Source organism: Protopterus annectens, chromosome 3.part1 (assembly GCF_019279795.1).
Source record: "Protopterus annectens isolate FY-2018-M chromosome 3.part1, PAN1.0, whole genome shotgun sequence".
NCBI classification, from domain to species: domain Eukaryota; kingdom Metazoa; phylum Chordata; order Ceratodontiformes; family Protopteridae; genus Protopterus; species Protopterus annectens.
In genome coordinates this window covers 132,519,831-132,542,354 of record NC_056732.1, presented here as the reverse complement: position 1 = coordinate 132,542,354, position 22,524 = coordinate 132,519,831, and the positions used below count along the sequence as shown (strand labels likewise).

General features: G+C 37.5%; 1 protein-coding gene and 1 pseudogene across 3 annotated transcripts in view; one reads left to right on the top strand and one right to left on the bottom strand.

The window, feature by feature from the left end:
* Positions 1–22,524, top strand: part of GADL1 (glutamate decarboxylase like 1) — a 1,864,133-nt gene that overhangs the window by 670,321 nt on the left and 1,171,288 nt on the right. The window lies entirely within an intron of this gene.
* Positions 24–2,144, bottom strand: LOC122798041 (annotated as a pseudogene).

Sequence of the window (22,524 nt, the reverse complement as noted above, 5' to 3'; positions counted from 1 at the left end):
AATTTTGCAAGATTAGAGGAACCTTACTCACAAAAGAAAATGTCCTCAGTGTAGCTACTCCATAGCTTGTCCTGGGTCTCATGGTACTGGTTCACAAACAGCACTGTGCCTGTCGAATTACATGCCATGATGTAGAAGCTGGCTATGGAGAGCTGGTCAAATGCCTGCTCTAATTCCATGAACTTGTGGTAAAAGCAGGACATGTAGTTGTCCAGTGGTCAGTTGGGGTCACGACTCTCACTCAAGCTTTCCCCAAGCACTTGTTTGGCCAGGACAATGCATCCACATAACATGACATGCCCCATTCTCCAAAATTGTCCCGCACCAGGATGTAGGACCCTTGGTAGTCCAAGGTGATGATGCCGGGCTTCTTATCAGAAAATACTGACCAGGCTGAAGTCAAGTCAGTGCTATCATAGGAGCTCTCTTTGAGATCAGTCTGACAGCCTTCATCACTGAGTGAGCTCTGTTTGGTGTTGGGACTTAGCAGTTTGACAAGGTCATGGAGCTAAAAGTACTCGGTCTCTCTCAGAAGTTGCTCCTTCTCCAGAAAGTGATAAGGCAGAACAAGGTGCCAGTCATGGAGGTAGTCTAGAACATACTTGAAGAGGAAGCCATCTTAACTAATGAAAAATTGGCTACAGTTATCTCGGGGCAAGTCCATGAGGCTAATCCTGGAAAACATGGCATGCAAAGTGCTGTCCTGTTCAAGTGGGTAAAGTAAAAGAAACTGATGCAAGCAGCTAAGCGAGAGCCATCACAGAAGAAACTAACTACTCAGAGGCTCGCTGTGCATCTTTGTAGTAGTATCAGTGGTCGACAAAAGAAGTTTAATGTAATAATTATCCTATAATTTGATTAAACCATCCTTAAGTTCCTGTTTAGGAAATGGGTGGCAATGGGTGTTGGGGTATAGTCATGTAGGCAGTCTGATACACAACTGCTAGCAACATCACCACTCATGGTTTGAAACTACCACCCCACTCTCCGAGTCTGACAGGCAGTCCGGCACTGCCTCACAAAGCTGATGTCATCACGCACATCCCTGCACATGAATGATGTTGCTGAATATGCTGTCAATGCGTGATGATGTCAGCCATAACTTAAAAATGTAAATAAAAATAAAACCAAAATTGAGAAATTGAAGGGCCACTCAGAAATTTGTGGCACCCCATTATTTTGCCCTCAAAACCATTAAATACCAAGGAATTTGGTATGGTTGAGAGGTATAGTGGCTCTCTTTAATTTCCCAAATCTTTTGGGTTTCCTAACATCATGGCGGGAATGGACTCCATTCTTAAGTCAAAGTACGATTAAAGTTCATGAAATTGGTATTGTTTCAATCTTTGATGTCAGCCAGAAGTGCTCTTTGAAGCAGCCGCACTGTACCCAGTAATGACTCCTTCTGTAATTTTTATGAAGTTACATGAATCGGTAACATATCTAAATAAAATTGTAGATTATTTTTTATAAGAACCATTGCTCCTAATAAGATTGGATCTGTCTGGGTATCTTTCTTCCACATCACTCTCATTTCTGCCTGCAGATCCTGATATTTTATGACTTTGTGTCTCTCTGTACGTAAGACACTGTAGTCACTAGGTGTATCAATTTTTATGATCAATGCTACTTTTGTCTTTTTTTCATGGACCACTATATCTGATTTTCTTGCATCTAGCTTTTGAACTGTTGGTAATGGGTGATCCCATGTGATGTAGACTTCATTTTCTATGATGCTTTGGGGCTCATGTTTCCAGTGTTTTCCAGCTACTTCAATATGATAATGTTTGCACCATCCCCAGTGCAACAGTCGTGCTACATTATTATGCCTTTCAGTATACAGTCCTTCTGCCATTAGTATGTCACAACCAGCAACCAGGTATGCAACTGTTTCCAATTCTGTTTTTCAAAACCTACATTTATCTGTTTCTCCCACGTGCTCAATGGACTTTGTAAACCAATGTGTACATAGTCCACTATATTGGGCTGTCAATATTATCCTTTCATCTTTGATTTATTTTATTTTACATTTGTTAACTGGGATGGTCCGACTGGACGAGCTCCATTTACAGCAGAGGCCGGGGATAAAATCTCCACTTAATTAATACAACAGACAATGATAATAATACATAATGTAAAGTAAAGACTTTGTTATTGAGCAGTATTTTGTGCATAACAGAAAAGTATGCAAAGAAAGATCATATCAGCAATATATGCAAGTGAACATTAAGTTAGTCCTCAAAATATAGAGACAGAGATCACAACATTTCCAAATGTCAAGGGATACCATTTGTTACTTCCATTTTTACTGAGGGCCTGATAATTGGAGAGAAGAGAGAAAGATGGTAGTAGCATACACTAGGATTACGTAACACATGGACATAGCCAAGAGCTAATAAGATGAGCCTTAAGGGAGTTTTTGAATTGTTTGGTATTAGGTGCAGAAGTCACCCAGGGAGGGAGATTATTCCAACTTTATGCTATACTGTTAGAAAATAGAGCTTTACCTGCTGTGTTGTTGGCTGTGGAGATAGAAAGGAGTGATTTGTTGGCAGAGCGGAGTAGTCAATTTGGAATATAGTTAGTCAGTAGCTCCATAAGGGCTGGAGTTTTTTCAGGATATTTTAGGTTGTTATAAGCTATGACTAGTTGGTGGTAGGTTAATAACTGTGGGAGCTCAAGCCACTGAAGTTGCCTAAGAGGTATACAATGGTGTGTTCTAAAGAGGGAATTTTTTGCAAACTTGGTGATTTTGTTATAACACGACTCAAGATTCTCCAGGTCAGATTTTCTTACATAGGTGAGAATAGGTGCTGCATACATGAGTGTGGATAGGTGGGTTTGAGCTAGGGTGACCCGAGCTTGATCTAATAAAAAGTATTTTTGTCTGGATAGGGACCCCAATTTTTTGTGTACCTTTTTAATAGTTTGAGAGATATGGATGTCAAAGTGTAGGTTGTTATCTATTTCGACGCCAAGCAGCTTGCTGTGGAGAGAGGGTGAAATGACAGTTCCATTACTGGAGGGGATAGAGAAGGAGAGTGGAGTAGTTTTTGACTTGTTTGGGGTAAATAGAAGTAGTTTTGTTTTATTGGGATTTAAGATAAGTTGAATATCTATGATCCACCTTTCTACTGAGGTAAAAGATTCCTGGGCAAGATGCTGCAGGGTGGTGAGATTTGGGGCAGAGCAGATCAGGGTGGAATCATCTGCATACTGTCTGAGTGAAGCCTGTAGGGTAGAGGTATGTAGATTATTGGTAAAGATAGAAAAGAGGAGTGGACCAATTATGGAACCTTGAGGTACACCAATGGTAGTTGGGAGTAAAGATGATATAACTCCTTGCCATTGGACAGCTTGTTGTCAGTCTGACAGTTTTTAAACCATGCCAAAGTGTTAGGGGCAAAGGATAGAGAGGTAAGAGTATCTATTAGAATGGAGTGGGAAGCCATGTCAAATGCTTTGGAGAGTTCCATGAATATAGCAGATACAAATCTGTTGTTATTTCTATGTTGGTTAACCAGGTTTGTGAAAGAGAAAAGGGCTAAAGTTGTGCTGTGGTGTGGGCGGAAACCATGTTGTGTAAAGGAGAAGAGATTGTTAGAGTCTTGGAAATGCATGACCTGAGAGTGTATGCATTTCTCAAGTATCTTTGATAAAGGAGACAGAATGGCTATGGGCGATAGTTAGAGAAATCATAGGAATTCCCACCCTTATGAATGGGGATAAAGTAAGAGATGTTCCATAGTTGAGGGATGTGAGATTCCTGTATGGAGTGGTTGATTAAGATTGAGATTAGGTAGGATAGAGAGTTGGCAGCCATTTTAGGAAATGAGCAGGTGTACCATCTACTGCAAGAGTAGTGGGTTTAAGTTTTAAGAGGTATTTTTTTATTTTTATGGTTGGGACAGGAGAAAATGATTTAATGGATTCAATAAAGTGGTGATTAAATTGGGAGGCTATATCACTATCTGTGTTTGTAGAGGTGGAGGTGGGAGCTGGTGTGGAGGTTTTACCAGGTTTTAGTAGGGAGTTTATTGCCAGCCAGAACATTTGGGGGTTACTGAAGTGTTTATTTTGAATATCTAGAAAGTAGTTCTGTTTATCAAGCTTTGTTTGTTTTTTGACCTGATTCCTAAGGTGTTGTTGGTTTTGTTTGGATAGACTAGTGTTATCTTTCTTCTAGGTTTTCCATGCCTTGTCTCTGGTTTTTAATAAGGCTCTAGTGGATTTAGTAAGCCAAGGAGCATAGTGTTGCTTAGCTCTAATTTTTCTTACTGGGGCAACTGAATCAAGGATATTAATAAAAGTACTATTAAAATAGTCCACTGATTGGTCTAGGTCAAGGCTGTGTCGTGGTTCCCAGTTACATTTTTTTAATATAGTGTTGAGTTCCAGAGGGTTAACATTGCAATCGTTTCTGACTTGTCTATAGACTGTAGGTTTGGATAAGTTAGTACATTTTCGTAGGAGGAAATTAGGGAGATGGTCACTAAGTCCATCAGGTAGAGTACCTACTTGGTAATTATGTTCGGGGTGATTTACTAATGTCCAGTCTAGTATAGATTCCTTATCCTTATGGGATTTTATGTCTACTCTAGTTGGTTCTTGAATGAGTTGAGAAAATCCATATAGGTTGATGTGGTTAGTGTGGGCTTTTAGAGTTAGAGGCTAGCCAGTCAATGTTTAGGTCAGCTAATAAAATAGTTTCCTGTGGGAGATTATCTTTTGACCTTTGTAGAATCTCCACAATTATTGGAGCATTATTACCTGGAGGGATATATGCGCAGAGAATATTGGTGCTCTTTTTCTTATTTAACAGTAGGACAAAGCCTACAATCTCAGCAGTATTAAGTTTAGGTAGAGGAGTTAATAGAGTTTGGAGAGAAATTGTATTTTTATAGACAATTGCAATGCCCCAACCCTTCTTTCCTGTTCTATCTAGCCATAGGATATTATATCCTGGAGGTAGAATTTCTTTGTTCTATGTGCTGGGTTTTAGCCAGATCTCTGCTATAGTAAGGATGTAGGGGGAGTAGTGAGTTATGAATGTGTGTAAGCGAGGAAGTTTGTTTGATGTACTGCGAGAGTTAGATTGATGAGTAGATCTGTAGTGTGTTTGTTTGGGAGTATAATGTTGCTTGGCCCTGGATTTGGGTGAATATCCCCCAAGGTAAGGAGGTATTTCTTTAATGAAAGTTGAAGCTTGTTAGTTTGTAGAATATCTATGTGGAGTTTGCTTTATGTTTTTCTAGTGTAGAATAGTGAAACATACTTGTTACATAAAAATAGTATTGTGTTGTCACTAAATAAGGAGGGGGCTATAAGAAAGCTTATGTGTGTAATAATAGGTGTGAAGGTATGTGTTGTATGGTAGGTGGTGTGTGGTAGTGGTATGTTTGTGTGTAAGGATGTAACGTAGGTTAGAGTTGTGAGGGTTAGTAGGAGAGATGAAAGTAAGGCCTGCATAGTTTGGGTTTGTGGTATTTGGATGCAAGTGGCAAATTAGGGGTGTGGTTAGAGTGGTTGCAGGTGAGGGGCTGTAGGGAATGGTCAGGTGATTGGGGGTTAGAATAGATGTAGAAGTAGTGGGGGTGTGTGAATTGGGGGTAGGGTAGGGGAGCAGACTGAGCCGAGCGTAGCGAGGCGAATGGAGTGAGGCTCAGCCACTGTGAGATTACAGAAACAATCAGTGAGCTCTAATCAGAGATAGCAGAAAAAAACAGCCAAATTGGGGTAAGTTCAGTATATCTGCTTCCCTGTAGTGCAGTGGTAGACTGTTGGCAGTGTGTTGCCACCTGTTGGCCAAAGTAAGTTACTACAGCCAGAAAAAAACTAGCCTGTGGGTATGCCCATCTGCCCTGTCGTAATACTTTAAATAAGGAGCAGTTTACTTTTCTAAAGCAGATAGTTTTAAAAACAGATTCGGAGTGTGGATAAATTGCAATAGAAGGTACACCTACAGTTTAGAAAGCTGTGCTCTTTAGTTTGGTTTTGGTGCTGCTTCAGGCAGGTAACTGAAGTAGATTTACACTCTTTCACAAGGTATTTTGCTGGGTGAGTCTGTTGGGCAGAGGATGACCACAGAGTGTTTAACACATCGGGAGAAGCTGCAAGACATAAGGGGGAACACATACAAAAGGTTAGACCAGGAAAGTAAGAAAAGACACATGAGAGACCAGACCTAGCAAAACCCTAGAAAAACAGAGATTTAACTGAGGTATAATACAGACAAGAAATAACCAATGTAGCAATAACAGTATTACCAGTTGACTAAGTCATAAAAGCAGAGCACTAAAAGTAAATGCAGTAGGTTGTACAGATGTAGCAAATATTAGCAAACACAGTTACGCCCTGTAATCAGAACAGAAAACAATCCTAAAAAGAAACTGCAATGGAGCACTAGGAGCAATTGCAATAGATTGTACAGATAAAGCAACTTTTAACAAACACAGGTAACTGAGCCCTATAAGCAGAGCAGAAGACAATTCTGCTTAGACTGTAATGTAGTACTAGAAGTAAAATGCAGTAGCTTGTACAGATAAAGCAACTTTAGCAAGCACAGTTACCTCTGCACTGACAAACAGTGCTTAGTAGTACTGTAAATAGAAATAAATAAAACAGTATGTCATACACAGAACCTTCTAAAGCCAGAGAGCACACATGCAGGGGAGAGTAGAAGCTTCCATGTGGAATGCAGAGAAAGCTAGAAGGATTTTAAAGATGGCATCACAGGAAGGAAGGCAAAGTTAAAGAGTCCGGTTGAGGGGTTGGAAAGAAAAGAAAGTGAAAGAAACTGGGGGAGGGGTTGGAATAGAGACTGGAGATGGATATCACAGTGGCCTAGCTGGTTAGAACCAGTACTAACAGGGTCAGGTCAGTAGTGTGAAACAGCACTGAAACAATTAGAAAGGAAGCAACTGTTTTGTCTCTTGGTTTGAATTTACCTCTCCGTAACCATTCCTGCATTTGATCCTGATCAACATGAGGTTGTTCCAGGAGTTTTCTATACTTGCAACTATATTTATACATTTTCCACATTTCTTACCTTCTGATCTGATCCTTCACGTTATATTCTTTCTTTTGTTTTTTTTTGGCACATTCAGTTGCTGCCTGATTTTTACCTAGTCCTGGTTTGATTTACATTCCCTCTTGACGCCAATATGCTTCTGCTAGAATAAGAAGGAAAGTCAGCTTAGATTTATTCTCCTCATGTTTCAAAAATTTCACTATGTTTGGGTCTTGTGAGGTCAGCAGATATGTTTGCAGTCCCACAATTGCATATCTATACATGTAATCAATTTCAAGGAGGCCCATACTTCTTTTAGAACGGGGGATATATAATCTTGGTATGCACTGATTTTTATAAATCATTTGATGAGCATGAAGCATCCTTCTTGAAAGAGCAAATTGGTTTGTAGCTTTGTTCCAAGATGTCAACGCTGTTTTCAGGACTAATTTAAGTCTTCTAAAATATTCCTTACTGAGTTTTATTCGCATTTCTTCATGTTTTATTGTTGATTCTTCATCAATTCTCAAATATTTATGCAATCCCTCTTACTCAATTTCTTTTATATCACATTGTTGTCCCAAAATCAGTGTAGGTGGTGTCGTATACATTTTTAAGCACTCTTTTATCCATGATTGTGGGATACTATCAAATGCTTTTTTGTATTCAGTCCATGCCATACTTTGATTCTTCCCCTTTTTACAGTTGTCCACTATGACTTTATTTAATAACAAGTGATACTTTGTTCCCTATAACCTTCTTTTATTACCCTTTTGTTCTATTGCCATAATTGAGTTTTCTTCTAAATGATGATAAACTCTGTCGGCAGCAATTCCAGGTTATAGTTTATACATCGTTGGAAGACAAGTTATTGGTCTATAATTTTTAGGGTAGCTTGCAGGTTCTCTCTTAAGTAGGAGCATTGCTTTTTTTAGCCAGGCTGGTGTTTGGTTGGGTTGCACATATAAACAGTTCTTACTCATGGTTGAATCTTCGTGCAAAGATGTTAATACTTTAGGCAGACGTTAGGTACTGCATCTAAGCCTGGTGTTTTCCAGTTAGAGGCTTTTCTTAACTTTGTTTCAAATCTCCCATTCCATATCCTGTACATTTGAACTTCTTATTCTTTCTTTTACTTCTTTTATCCATTTAGCATCTTTGTTATGTTCCACAGGATCGTCATAAATACTTCTACAAAATGTATTTCTTTCTTTTTTTTTTTTTTTTTTTTGGTGGCCTTTCAATTCCTTTTACCTTGTTTCCTAATTCCCTATAAAACTTTTTTGGGTAATTAATAAATTGCTTATTTTGTACTTTTCATTTATATTTATTTGTGTATCTTCTAAGTTTTTCTGTCTTGCTGATATTTTTAGTTTATTCTTCGATAGTGCATGATAAATCCTGATCCGTTATGATACTGTGAATTGCTTTTATCATGTCTATCTTTCTGAGTATTTTTGTTGATCTAGTCCCTCTTCTATACTCTTACAATGACCCTTCTTGTCTTAATTGATTTATAGTTTTCTCTGTTTGATACATCCATGATGGCATTGGATTTCTCCACGTCCTTTCTCTTACTACCCTGTGTTCTTGTGGTAGGACTTTATCTGTTATTAATTTGGCTGCACAGTAATGTAGAGTGTTTATTTCTGTTATATCGCATGAATCTCTATATGGACAGTCCTAATTACTGTATTCATTTGCTTTATCAAACTTCTAACTTTTTGGGTTTTATTGGCCTTTTACAGTCTGTTTCTTTCATAGATTTTAATATGTCTCTTCATCTCTATTAAATCAAAAATAATCAGACAATTGCAATTAGCTTGGTCAAAGCTAATCCTGCTAGTCTTGGAAACCAAGCTTAGAAGAAACTCCAAAATAAAAATAATTATTAACATCTTCTTGTGTTTGAAATTATTTCCCCCATAGTCATCTGCTTGAGTTGATTCTTTAATAATCATGACTATATTTGATAACAGACTAATAGGTCAAATTTATTTTCCTCAAATTTTACTTTATTAAAGAGAACAGGTGAGTGTGGTTGTAAAATCCATTTACATTAAGTTTAACTTCACGTCTTATTTAAAAATATCCATGTAACATTTGTACTAGTTATCATTACTTAGTGTTACAGAAATTATAGAACCTGATTGGTTGCATTCCACAGTTTTTAAAGGTTACCATTTGTCTATTCAGAGACCCAATCAGTGTATTGAGAAACTTGGGATACCACTTTTGTTAGGATACTGGGTTATTCGAGACTAATGGCCATATTGTAAAAAAAAATGACTTTGACAGGAGGAAGGGTGACCTATGGAGAGGGATAGTGTGTGGAAACCTGGGCCAGGGAAGGCAATGGCTGTTAAAACAGTTATTTTAAGGATAATTATAAGTATGTAAGTATAGTATAAATAAATATAGTATATATAAATATAGTGCTGTATTGTTAACAAAATCAGAGCTGACACCTAAGCCAAAAAATGTTTTTAAAAAACACACAATACAACCCCTTTGTATCATGGTCTCATCTCTAATCAATTACTTTCTTGCCCTTTTCTGACCAAAACATGAAGGTATACAGTGTTAGGTATGCTTTGAATTTGGTTTATTGAATATGTACCCACCTTACTCAGATTACAAAAAAGGAGCTAAATGATTGTTTCCAATAGGACATCATTTTATGACCCAAGGTGTATTTTAATAAATACAGTCACCACATAGCCATTTATGATAAATTATACTTAAAATAACTGTTTTAATGGCCATTGCCTTCTCTGGCTCAGGTTTCCACACATGATTCCTCTCCATAGGTCATCCTTCCTCCTAGCAAACTCAGTTTTTCCACGTTATGGCCATTAGTCTCTAATAACCCAGTGCCATAACACAAGTGGTATCCCAAGTTTCTCAGTATACTGATTGGGTCTCTGGATGGACCAATGGTAATGCTTAAAAACGGTGGAATATAACCAGTCAGGTTCTATCATTTCTGTAACACTAAGTAATGATCATTATGTACAAATGTTACATGGATATTTTTACCTAAGACACGTGAAGTTAAAATTAATGTAAATGGAATTTACAACAGCACTCACCTGTTCTCTTCAATAAAGTAATATTTGAAGAAAATAACTTCGACTCATTAGTCGGTTATCAAGTATAGTCATGATTATTAAAGAATCAAATCAAGCAGATGACCATGGGAGAAATAATTTCAAACATAAGAAGATCTTAATAATTATTTTTATTTCAGAGTTTCTTCTAAGCTTGGTGTCTGAGATTAGCAGGATTAGCTTTAACCAAGCTAATTGTAATTGTCTGATTATTTTAGTTGTTTGGGCCATAACAATATGTTCCATTCAGAGTATTAACTATGGTTTCTCACTGACCGGACTTAAGGGAGCTAGTCCGGGCTGCTCATTATTGATGAATCTCTATTAAATCAAGTAACTCTTCTCTTAGATCATTTTCTTCTAAACTGAGGGCACATTCTTTGTTCGCCATGTCCTGTGGGCATTCTGTAGAAAGTTCCAGAACTTCTTCCTGTGCCATGTTCTCTTCAGTTTCACCCTGTGTCATCCATTGCTCTTTCATATGGGAACTCACTTGCCTATCACTCCATGGCATTGACTGTGTCAGAGTTGCCCCAGTTTCCTGTTGTTTCCCTTGCTGTATAGCTCCAACTGAACATTTGTACTGGTTTCCTATGGGATGCTCCAAAGTATCTTCATATGTCAACTGATTCGATGCTTCCTGCTCCACTGATTTCTTCTTAATTTGAGTGTCCATTGCTCTGCCCTGCTGTGTTGTTATGTAAGATAAATGTTCTACACTAAATCCTTCACTTTGTAGGTAATCCATAATCTCAGTTTCTATTTTTTTAACTTCTCCATTACTAATCCTCTTTTCTACTTTTCATCTTTGCTTTCTTATTTTTTGTATTGTAAAATTTTTCATATCCAGATGCCTTTGCCTGTATTTTGCTTCAAATATCTTTGGTGCTGCTCTTTTAGCATTGACTAGTTTTGCTTTCTCCTTTGCATAAGTATTGCACCATATTAAATCACTTTTTCTTTCCAATGTCCATGTTTTTTCTTCAGATGTCTCCTGCTCCTCTTGTTTCTCCTTTCTTTAGGGACCAGTTTTTCCATCGTGCTGTGATATGACCTGTGTTAGACTTTCTAACTGAATCCCTCACTTCACAAATATTCCAAAACTTCAGCTCCTATTTTTTTTAACTTCTATTTGACTAATCTTCTGTTCTACATTTCCTCTTTGTGATCTTATTTTTTTTTGTTGTGAAATTTTCCATATTTGGATACCTTTGCCTAAATTTCTCTTTGAATATCATTGGGGCTATCTTTTTAGTGATGATTCATTTGGCTTTATCCCATAAATGTTGAACCATATCAGATTGTTCTTTCTTTCCCATGTCCATATTTCTTTTTTATACCCATCAAACATCTCTAAATTTTGTTCTTTAAATTTTCACACTTCGTCAGTCTCTTCTTTTTCCAAACGGCACAAGGTTTCTTAGTCTATATACTGTTTTTCACTCATCTGTTGTATTAATGTACACAACTTTTTATTTGAAGCTTCTGACAGCTTTTCTTGTGGAAGTATTTTTCTTTCCTCTAATTTCTCTTTTAATATTTTCATATATCTTATGTCTGGAAATTCTGGGCTTCTTGCATAATAATAACAATACATCATTTCTTTCTTATCCTAAATAGTCTAGTCTTTCATCTGTATTGCTCTTATCAGTTTTGGTGATTTTTGTGGACTGATACCTCCTTCTACAACAGAGCAGGCATCCTCCCCCTGGCCCTGGCCTAGCCACATTGCAAGAATATTTTCATGTCTTGAGGATTCTGCACTCTCATTTTTTCCAGTCCTGTTACCAGTGCGCCTACCGAGATTAGGCCCTTTTTTATCCTGGGATTTGTGCACCCAGCTAGCTTCTTTATTTGTTTTATTTTTTAACCTACTTCTGTCCATGATATATGTTATATAAAATACAGATCATGAACACTTTAAACCAGATAAAACATATAAATCATATCCATCAAGTGTAAACTTCACATAAAAAATCAAACAACTTTTGCTCTCCTTTTTAGAACACACAACAGAGATGTATTGTCATTAATGCCTGGCTTCTCTTTGGCATTTAATCTAAGTTGCCATTCTAACTCTTTGTTTAAAAGTTCTAATTCAGAGTCACCGCCTCTCATTCCTACTTTTGTTTTGTCTATCACAAAAAATATAAATGTTTTATACTCATTGCATTCTCTAGTGTGCATATGTAAAGCACTGGTCTCTTTTCATTTTCTTATATCCCTGTTGTGCTCCAGAATTCTGTCATGTAACTTCCTGATGGTCTTGCCTATGTGGAATGCAGGGCATGACACACATGTAGCGGTGTATACAACTCCTTTTGTATTGCAGATGCAGCATCCAGGACACTACAGTGTCCTGTTGTGTGTTTCAATAGCCACATAAGGACTATCATTAGTAAACCTACAACTACTGCATGCCCCACATTGGTCATCCTAGAGATGTATGTCTTTTTAAACCTTATCTGGTTTAAAGTGTTCATGATCTACCTTTTGCAAAGATCTGTTTCATTTACTATTTTTACAACAGGCTATAGTTGCATTCCAGATATTTTATTTTTAACTTTTAACTGTTTTAACATTTTTACTATTTATTTATTAGATATTTTATTCTTCGTATTACATAATTTGACATGACAGGAAATGATGTAATGATTGACTTTAAGATCTGGTGCTATTTAAATAGAGCTTAAAGATGTCTTCACTGACTCTGATGATGCCCTAATATTTTATCAGGTGAAAGCACTTAGTCCGTGAAATTTGTATGTTAATTTATTTTATATTTTAATAGTGTAGATACATTAAAGTGAGCGATTTTTCTTTACCACAGGCAGTGGTTTTCTTATTTTTCCATTATTTGTGTTTTAAGTTGTCTGTGTGGTGGTTTGGAGCAACTATACTTCCATGTTTGCTTATGATGTTAGGGTGTCTGATACATTTAGGGATTTTTGGAGTTTTGATAACTGTTACTGGAGGTGAAAGTTGCACTAAACCTGTCCACTAGCATGTCAGGGATCACTACAAGTACTCACTTGAAAAAGATTATAACACACTTGCTTGCTGCCATTTGTTCAAAAGAGCAAATGTTCTAACTCCTATTAGCTTGATTTCTTTCTCGTAATTACTTAGCCTTCCCATCACCTGATCCTATAATACACTGTAGCCTTACCAAAGCCCTAACTCTAACCCTAAAAACTCCCACCTGTTTCCTAACCAAAAACGCTCTTCCAGGTCTCTAACCTTAAATGTCCTGATTACTCCCTAACACTAAAACTCCCTTCCCACCTCTAAACCTAAAAAACGTTTCCCACTTTTTAACCCTAAAAGTCCCTTCCCTCTCCCTAAACCCGAAACTCTTTCTGCTTCCTCATCCTAAAACTCCTCTCCTGCTCCATAAAACTAAATCCCCATCCCCTCTCTACCCATGGCTACCACACTTACCTTGCTCAGACTCGAATAATGTGTTTGGGTGAGGTGCAGTAGCTGCTTGCCCGAACTTGTATGCAAATTCAAGTACAAGCAGCAGCTGACATGAGCTACAAGACACTCAAGTTCCTGGCTTCCAGGCAAAGTTTTTCGCAAACTTAGGACTCAAGTTCTCGCAGTTGAACCAGTATACTAGGGGTCCTATCAGCAGACCGAAGACGCATGTTTTCGAATGCGTCTTGGTCGAACTGACAAAACCAAAAGTGCAAAATATCGAAGTGGCAAGTAAGAGAATTCTTTCCCTGGGAAAGAATTTGCTTGGTTGCTTCAGTACATTACCATTTTCGGCACTGTAGTGCAGTCTCGGAGTTGGTATATGTAAGTGGGGGGTTTGTGGGGGGCATAGCCCCCCACGTCGGGGGTGTGGGGGGCAAAGCCCCCCCACTTAATCGCATGTTTTAATGTGCTTACTTTTTTTTTTTTTTTTTGGAACAGCGTTTTTTTTCCCTTGGAAAAAAATCGCTGTTCTGACAGTTCGGTTTTGTAAGGTTTCACTTACATTAGTTCGATTAATCACCATTAGCTTACCTAAGCATTCGGTGATCTAATATAGACCCGTACACTAGATATGTCTTTCAGGTCAAAGTGGGTGATGCCATTATCAATTAGTTCAATACACTGTTGGATGATGTTTCCTAATTTTGTGTGAAACTAAGGAAGATTTTATAGTTGTCCTTTGTTTATGATGGTAGTTTTAGTTCATTTTTGGCTCTAGTCTTCTCCTGGCTAATCTTTTTAACACAGTTTTTGATAAAAGAAGATTTTAATTTGTTACAGAACTTCAGAAGTTTTTTCTTCTTCTCTTTCTACTTGTTATAGAGCTTGTTTAAAATGGTTTATCACCAGGGTAGTTTGCTCTTAAATTTTCTGTTATATTTTGCTCTAGCAGAGACAGCCAAATCAAAATACTTCGGTGGGTATAGTGCTCAGTTGCATAAATAGCAACTGAATCTTTGCCAGGATCAGTGATATTGCCATTAAATTTAAAGTGTTTGTCATACAATTTAAGTAAGTTTGTATATTTGAAATCCTTAAATTCGGATATGCTTAAGACTTTAATGGGAAAAGTGACAAGTCGGTATTCTGACATATCCAGGATAGGGATACTTAAGGAGTGGTACATGGGGGGGCTGTATTAGTTTGGACCAAGTCTGGCATGTTCTGCCCACTATTTGGCTGATTTATTATCTATTCCAGGGATTTATCATTTACTAGGTCTGGGAATCTCTGGGCATACCCAAATTTAGAGGTGTAGTTGCACTATTTTGTCAAATAATAGTTAAATTCGCCCATCATAAAATAATTTTTCATTATGTGTGGTTCAGGGAGTACATTTATTTATTTATTTATTTATTAACCAGGAAAGTCCACTGGGCCAATGACCCATTTTCAGTGGAGGCCCAGGGAGAAAATCTCCACACAATCACATAAATTTGTACATAACATCAGCTTAACTTTGAAAGTCAAGAAAGTTTTTACACAACACAAATTGAAGTAGATATACAAGACAAATACATATTTAGAGGTAGCGTTGTCGCCTCACAGTAAGACGCTGTCCGGTTCGACTCTCAGTTAGAGCGTCTTCTGTGTGGAGACATGCGTGAATGGGCGTACCTTCGTTGAAGGTTGTGCATCAGGGCTGGCAACTCGGTACATAAAAATCAACTGCCAATCATTAGCGGACCGGAGTTCCGCTGTGGCGACCCCTAACCGGGAAAAGCCGAAAGTCACAACAACAACAGTACAAGAAAAATAAACCCAGTGTGTTAGATTTTTAGAAATTCTGTCTGTATATTCTCATAAGTAAGAATACTGTTTAATCAATTCTATTTATTCAGCCACAGAAATAAAGAAAGTTAGAGAGATTGGATATGAAGACAGATGGTGTAAATTGCTACTATATTAAGTTAGTAAAAGTATTTGTAGAGCATAGTGGCCAAAACATTTAATGTGGTTTAATTATATGACAAGAACAGACAAGGTTACTGAGATAATGTATTTTGGTGCAAATTTAAATGTTTTTAAAGAGTCTAGTTGAATAAGAGGGAGAGGGAGCACATTCCAAAGTTTGGCAATGGCATGGGAATAGAGACATTGTCCATCTCTTTTGCTGGGTTTAGTTATGGTTAAGAGTTGTTTGTTAGAGGACCTAAGATGCCGAGTAGGGGTGTGTGTATTATAGTTTGAAGGGATGGGTAGTAGTTTGGATTATTTAGTATTTTGTGGGTGAGAGTAAGTTGGGAGTAATGTTGGTAATGAGGGAACTCAAACCAGTTTATAGATTTAATGGCCAGGCAATGATGTGTGCAAGTTGGCATGTTGGAGACAAACTTGGCAATTTTATAGTAGCACAACTGCAGTTTGTTCCGGTGAGATGTGTGTAGGTTAGTGAAAATGGGGCAACCATAGAGGATGGAGGGTAGAAGTAGACTATTAGCTAGTTTCAACTTGGTAGACTTGTCCAAATAGAGTTTATGCCTATAGAGTTTGCCAAGCTTAAAATGGGTCTTTTTGATTGAGTTGAACATATGATTCTCAAAGGATAGTTTGTTATCAATTGTGATGCCAAGTAGTTTGGCTGTTTGGCTGTTTGGCTGTTTAATGAATATTTTGTGGTTTTCTGGAGACTGAGGACATGGGTGGTGTCCTGTAATAGTCTCCACATTAATAATTTATTTTGTTTGGTGTAAGTTGGAGCTGTATGAATTTAGTTTGTGGGTCTGTGGGAATCTGCCAAGAGGTGATGTGGTCTCTGACAAATATGGAAATGTTACCACAGCTTTCCTTAGGCCTGACTGCATGGTATGCACAAAATCCAAGTATGGAGTGAGTGCTAACTCTACAATGAAACCAAGTTTTGATTACTGCACATACATGGATCTGTTCAAGATGCAGAACAACCTTAAGATGCATTGCTTTGTTATTAAGACATCAGTCATTAAGAAAAAGCTACCTTGATGTACTTAGATTTGGAAATTGATTTAGCTCTTTTTTTCTATGTTGGGATGCCCAGCAACCAGAATTTGCATAAAAAGGCCCTGTGGGTGCAGAAAAAGTTTTTTTCACTGAACATAATCCATGAAATGAGAGGTGCCAGTCATCCTTTGCAAAGCAAATGGGACTGTCAACCATCTCATTCCAAGTTCACAGATACTGGACCTCATTAGAATGACACCACCTACTTAGCACACTGTGCAAGCCAGTTATCTTTTTTGTTTTGTTTTTAAGCATCATTCTTGGTGAAGATAGAATTTCCTGAGGATCTGGGTCTTTCCTGTATCTCACACATGCATAGCAAGATCCAGCATGTCTATCTTATGTCCTTCAGGGTTGAGATCCTCAACTCATTCACACCATCGTGTGACACCACAAGGTTTTAGTCATATATGCCAGGTGTGAGGGACTGTACAGCCATTGTAACATCATGGATCTTATCACCAGAGAGACAGCTAGCTATATTCCTGTCCTTGTCCATTCTTCTAAGTATGGTGTCCATGGGCTTAACAATAGAGTCACCTGTTAGAATGCCATTTCTATTTGTAATCATGGGATTAGTGATAGTAGACAGTCTAGTTGCTACAGCCTGGTGATTCTTTACTGTGTGAGAGGAGGGTAAAGTAGTGTTAGTGGATTTCTGTTGCGGCTTCATCATTCTAGTTCTAGGAGCCTTGGGGAGAGACCTTTTGACTGCCTCAGCATATGTTAGTTTGATATGGTTGCATCTGTGTGTAGAAACTATTAGGTGGTGATCACAGACCAACTTGTTTAGTGAGCCAGTGGCCACCAAGTTGTATAGAAACTTACACCTCTCACAGATTAAATCATTTGTGTAAAACATTAGTTCATTGCCTTTGAGTATTTGGCAATTCCTAGACTGCATGAGAAGTGCTATGGGAGGAGAAACAGAAGGGACACAAGTAGATTTTTTGCACACTTCGACTGTGTGGGTCAGAGTAACAAAAAAAGTTAACACAACAATACTACACAACAGTTGACTGTGCTTTTGCTCATGGTGTAACTGTTACTAATTTTACTGGAATTGGAGATTTGATTATGATTTTAGAGGAGACATCTTTATGATCAGACCTTACCAGGAAGGAAGAGACAGTGGGAGGGGGGTGCAGCATTCCACCATATTTGTGACTATGAGTTCCAGTATGTTATAGCCTCTACCAGGCATAATCACTATTTGGTAAAAGGTGTTTGCATTTAAAAAGTCCAGGAATGTCTGCGTCTCTGGATTTGAGGCCACATAGGATTCCCTGTCTGTAGAGGGTAATTAAAGTCTAACTTGTACTACCAGCATCAAACAAGCACAACAAGTATTGTTATTCTGCTCTGCTGTAGTGCTTCTACAGTTGTTGGTATTGCAGTTTGGCTCCTACAGTTTTATATTCTGCTTATCATTTCCTGCTTAAAGTTCATTTCATTGACTTTCTGTTTCCCTGTTCTTTGTGTCTACCCATTCACCTAAAGGCATTAAGCCAAGGTTTCTGAAATTCTAACTTGCCTGGGGTCACTGACCTATAGCTTAGAGAAGTTGCATTCCAGTACCCTTCTGTTCCACTGTTCTTTGTGTCTGCCCCACCCCCCACTGAGGCATGAAGTTAAAGTTTCTGAAAGAGCTCCAATATTGACATTTTTGAAGTGAAACTTCTTATGGGATGGTGTGAGAGCTAGGAGTGAAACGTAAAATTGAAACGGATGTAAGGGAGTCAAACTTCGCCCATTGATGGTGGAGTTTGACTTCCGTACTCTACTTTAGCTTTTCAACCACACACACAGACAGAGAAATGCAGCCACAGACAGACACACATAGACACACAGTTTCAGAATGTGTGATCCCCTTGCAGCAGCAGCATCAGTTGGAAGGTTTCCGTACCGCTTGACTATGCCGCTCAAACTCTTACCGCAAGAAATCTGGACAGAGCCCCAAATAATGGGGGATCAAAGAACCAAAAATAGGGATAGATTTAAAAAATTGTTCTTATAAACTTACAAAGTTGCTAGAATGACAGGTTTTTCACAAATAACAAGGGAGCAAAGGACCAAAAATAGGGATGGATTTTTAAAGATTGCTATTATAAACTTAGAAAGTTGGTAGAATAACAGGGTTTCAATTAGCATGCATTTTCAGCACACACACACACACACACACACACACACACACACACACACACACACACACATTGAGATAGATTTAGTGATCCCCTGGTAGCAGCAGCAGCAGCTGAAAGCTTTCCAAACTCTTACTACAATAAATCTGGACACGCCACAGATAATGGGGTAACAAAGGACCAAAAATAGGAATAGGGACAGATTTTAAATATTGCTCTTATAAACTTAGAAATTTAATGAAGCATACGAAATAAAACAAACCAGATAACACCAAAAGACCACGGTCACCTTGCTCCAGCTGGCAAAATAAACTCCTTGAAGAACTTCTGTAAACTAGAAAGCTTAAACAAGCCAATGAAGAAGGAGTAGTTTAAAATTCTTAACGCAATTTTTATTATTTAGAAGCGTTTTCGCCTTGCACACTGGCGTGGCTTCATCAGAGAAAACAAACAACTACAAAAGTTTAAGTCAAGCTTAAGTAGAGTAGGAAGGGAAGTGATGTCATAACCACATTTAAAAATATACAAAAATGCATTCAATCACAAATTTCTAATAGAAATAATAAAATGAAAATAAAATACTACCTTATAAGTAGTTGTAAAAAAGATTATTATATACTGATTCTAAAAACAGTAATTAAACTAACATGTTAATATTCCTAAAAGACTAGCAAATAGTATAGCAAAAAGTGTCAAAACTTTTTTAACGTCAACAATAACAAACAATAATAGCCACATAAGAAGACTTAATACCAAGTCAACATATTTTTGTAAAACTCATGTGGATTAAATGAACAAAAAATAATAATATTAAGAAGACATATTAGAATGCTGAATAAAAAGCAATATAATTTATCGTAAGTAACTTCTCAATTTCAAAACTGGTACTATATTGCAATTCTCGTTTAACCCTGGAAAGTGAAAAGCATCTGTTCTAAATTGCCATTCAAGTTCACAAACTTCAAGTAATAATGGGGTGGGACCCCCCCCCTGGAAGAAGTTGTTATTTGGTCGATGGCCATAAAGGAAAAACTATGGCCGGGTTGTTCTATGATATGTTTGGCTAAGGCGTTGCTGTCATTACTGTTTTTAATTGCATACAGATGTTCGTACATACGATTGCGTAATCTGCGATCGGTCTTTCCGATATAGAAAGACGGACAGCAATCGCACAAAGCAATATAAACTATAGATTTGCTTTCACAATTAAGTGGCAATCTGATAAAATATTTTTTATCCCTAGCAGTGAAAGTCTGACCTGCTCTGACTTTATAACACCTATTGCAAAAACCACATGGGTACATACCTAATCTCTTGTTGAATATTTTGTTTGAAAAGTTCCTCTGTAATAACTCTTTTAAATTAGCATTCCTTTTAAAAATAAATCTAGGAAATGAACCAAATTTTTCTGTTAAAGTAGGGTTACTTAAAATGAAGTCCCAGTTTTTCCGAATAATTGTCACAGTAGCCCTAGAGTCAAAACTAAATGTGGTAATATAATTCAAGGAAGGTTCAAAAGGTCCTCTAGTGTTGGTACTTGTAACCACATCTAAAGAAGTGGTATCAGAGGAAAAAGTGTTTTCGACAAGAGAAACTTAGAAATTTGCTAGAATCCTAGAATGACAGGGTTTCCCTTAGCATGTATTTTCTGAAACAGACTTGCATGTGAGAGAGAGTGAGAGTCGCAACAGCAGCGGTAAAGAGCTTTGCATACCTCTCCAACTGAAAGCTGAAGAAATTCGGATAAAGCCTAAAATGAAGGAGAAACAAAGGATCAAAAATAGAAAAATATTTTAATTATTGCTCTTATAAAATTACAAACTTGCTTAAGTAAAGGATTTGTGTTAGTATGAATTTTCTGAAGAAAATAAAAGTCTGAAACTCAAATGCATGTCATTATTTAGTAACTTCAATCTGTAATGACTGACAATAAACCAATCCTTTTTAGAGTAAGGAACCAAAAAATAAATACCTGATTATTTTTTAAATGTTGCATTTTGGATATAAAATGCTTCCTCCAACAACAATTACATATAGTTCAGCAAATTTAAAACATTAGGCAATGGAAATATTTTACATTAAAAATATATAAAAAAAGTACAAAAAATAATATAGTAATAAAAAGTAAGTAAAATACAACAATTTTACAGATAGCCTATCCTCTAAATGAAATAATGGCCTCCAAGCTCTGTGCTAATGTGTAATTAATTCCTTCTAGGCATCGTGCCTCATGACAACCATGGGCAGGTGCTAATTGCACCTTAACACACACTGTCTGGTATTATTGCTTGCTTAGTGTTTACTCAGTGTTGCATCAAACTCTGTGGAATGGTTAGCTGCCCATGATAGATGTATGGGCTTTCGTTCGCACTTCCTTACAGAAGTTTCACTTCTAGACCATGTGGCGACCAAGTACATTCTTTTTTATTTGATCCCTGTCTTGTTTGTCTGCTTCTTCCTTGTCTCTGGCCACCACCCCTTATGGTAATCTGATTTCCAAGGTCCCTACCATCAGTCTTTTATTGCTGTTGTCTGTTGTATTGGCTATTTAAGTACGCTTCCCATTCTTTGTTTCTGTATGATACTGAGTGCCCATGCAGCAAACCAGTATTGCTCTTAAGTAAACCTCCTGTACTACATATTGCCTCCTGCTCATTTTTCAGAGCTCAGCAAAGCTTGACCTGTGCTCCAGAAGTCTTTTACCAGAGCCATCCAGACAAAGCAAAGTACTTTTGATTGCTACATTGCACTCGCTTAAATTATGTTGAGTGATCACTATTGTTTTCTGCTTTTATTTGTACATTTTACAGTATTTTTGCAAAAAAATGAAAAAAAAATGCTCTTCCTTTCGCTGGTACTATTGTAAGACTGTCTTGAAATTGCCTTCAGCAAGGGATATCCAGCTAGTTGCTTAATTGGTTTGTGGTAGCATTGCACTTGTGAATCTTTTCTACTGTGTTTTTACATTAGGATGATTGGGTTTATTCATATCATTGATGGAGGTGTTTTCCTGGTTTGTCTGAGTTGTGAAACACAAAAGAGCTCATTGTGTAGCCATTTTATTGGCAGGAGAGTTCATTCATTAGTTTTCTGTTTTTTTTCTGTGCTGCTTTAAATTTGATGCCTTTACTTGAAGCTCCTCACTGCACAGCAGTGTTTAGCAGTGCCTTGTACAGTAGAAAGCAAATTTTCCATGTAGAATGGTCCATAAAATTGTAACCTGTAAAGCAGTAAATATAGAGAGTATATCTTGCAGACTGACAAGCTTAGAGCAGCTAGTTGGGTGTCTAGTGGCAATACCTACAGATGTTGTAGAATTCAGTATTGTACAGGCAATAAAGCTAGTAGAATTAAGTACTGTTTAGCATAATCTGCAACAGCAAAACATCCATATTAGTGTGCACCAACAAAGAACCCTTAATAGCCTTCTAACCCTAATACACAACTCTCTTGTAGTTCACTAATCAGAGGACTGGACAGTATGGACATGCAGTTTCCTAACTTCTCTGTGACCAGCTTGGTGGATATGGGCATTTTGAGACATGTAGTAATTGTCTCATGTTTACTGACAACCTCTTAATCCTTAAAGGAACAGACACAGTATATGAAAGGTGTACTTAATGAGACTGTAGACTAAACTCTTGCATGCAAGCATACATCAGGTTGTTGAAATCATGTACATGACACCCACCTCACATAGCACACAACATACACACACATATAGACTAACGTATACTGAGGCACTTAAAAGCAACCTTCCTAAACAACAAAGATTGCTTAGACAACCCGTTGGCAAAGCTAT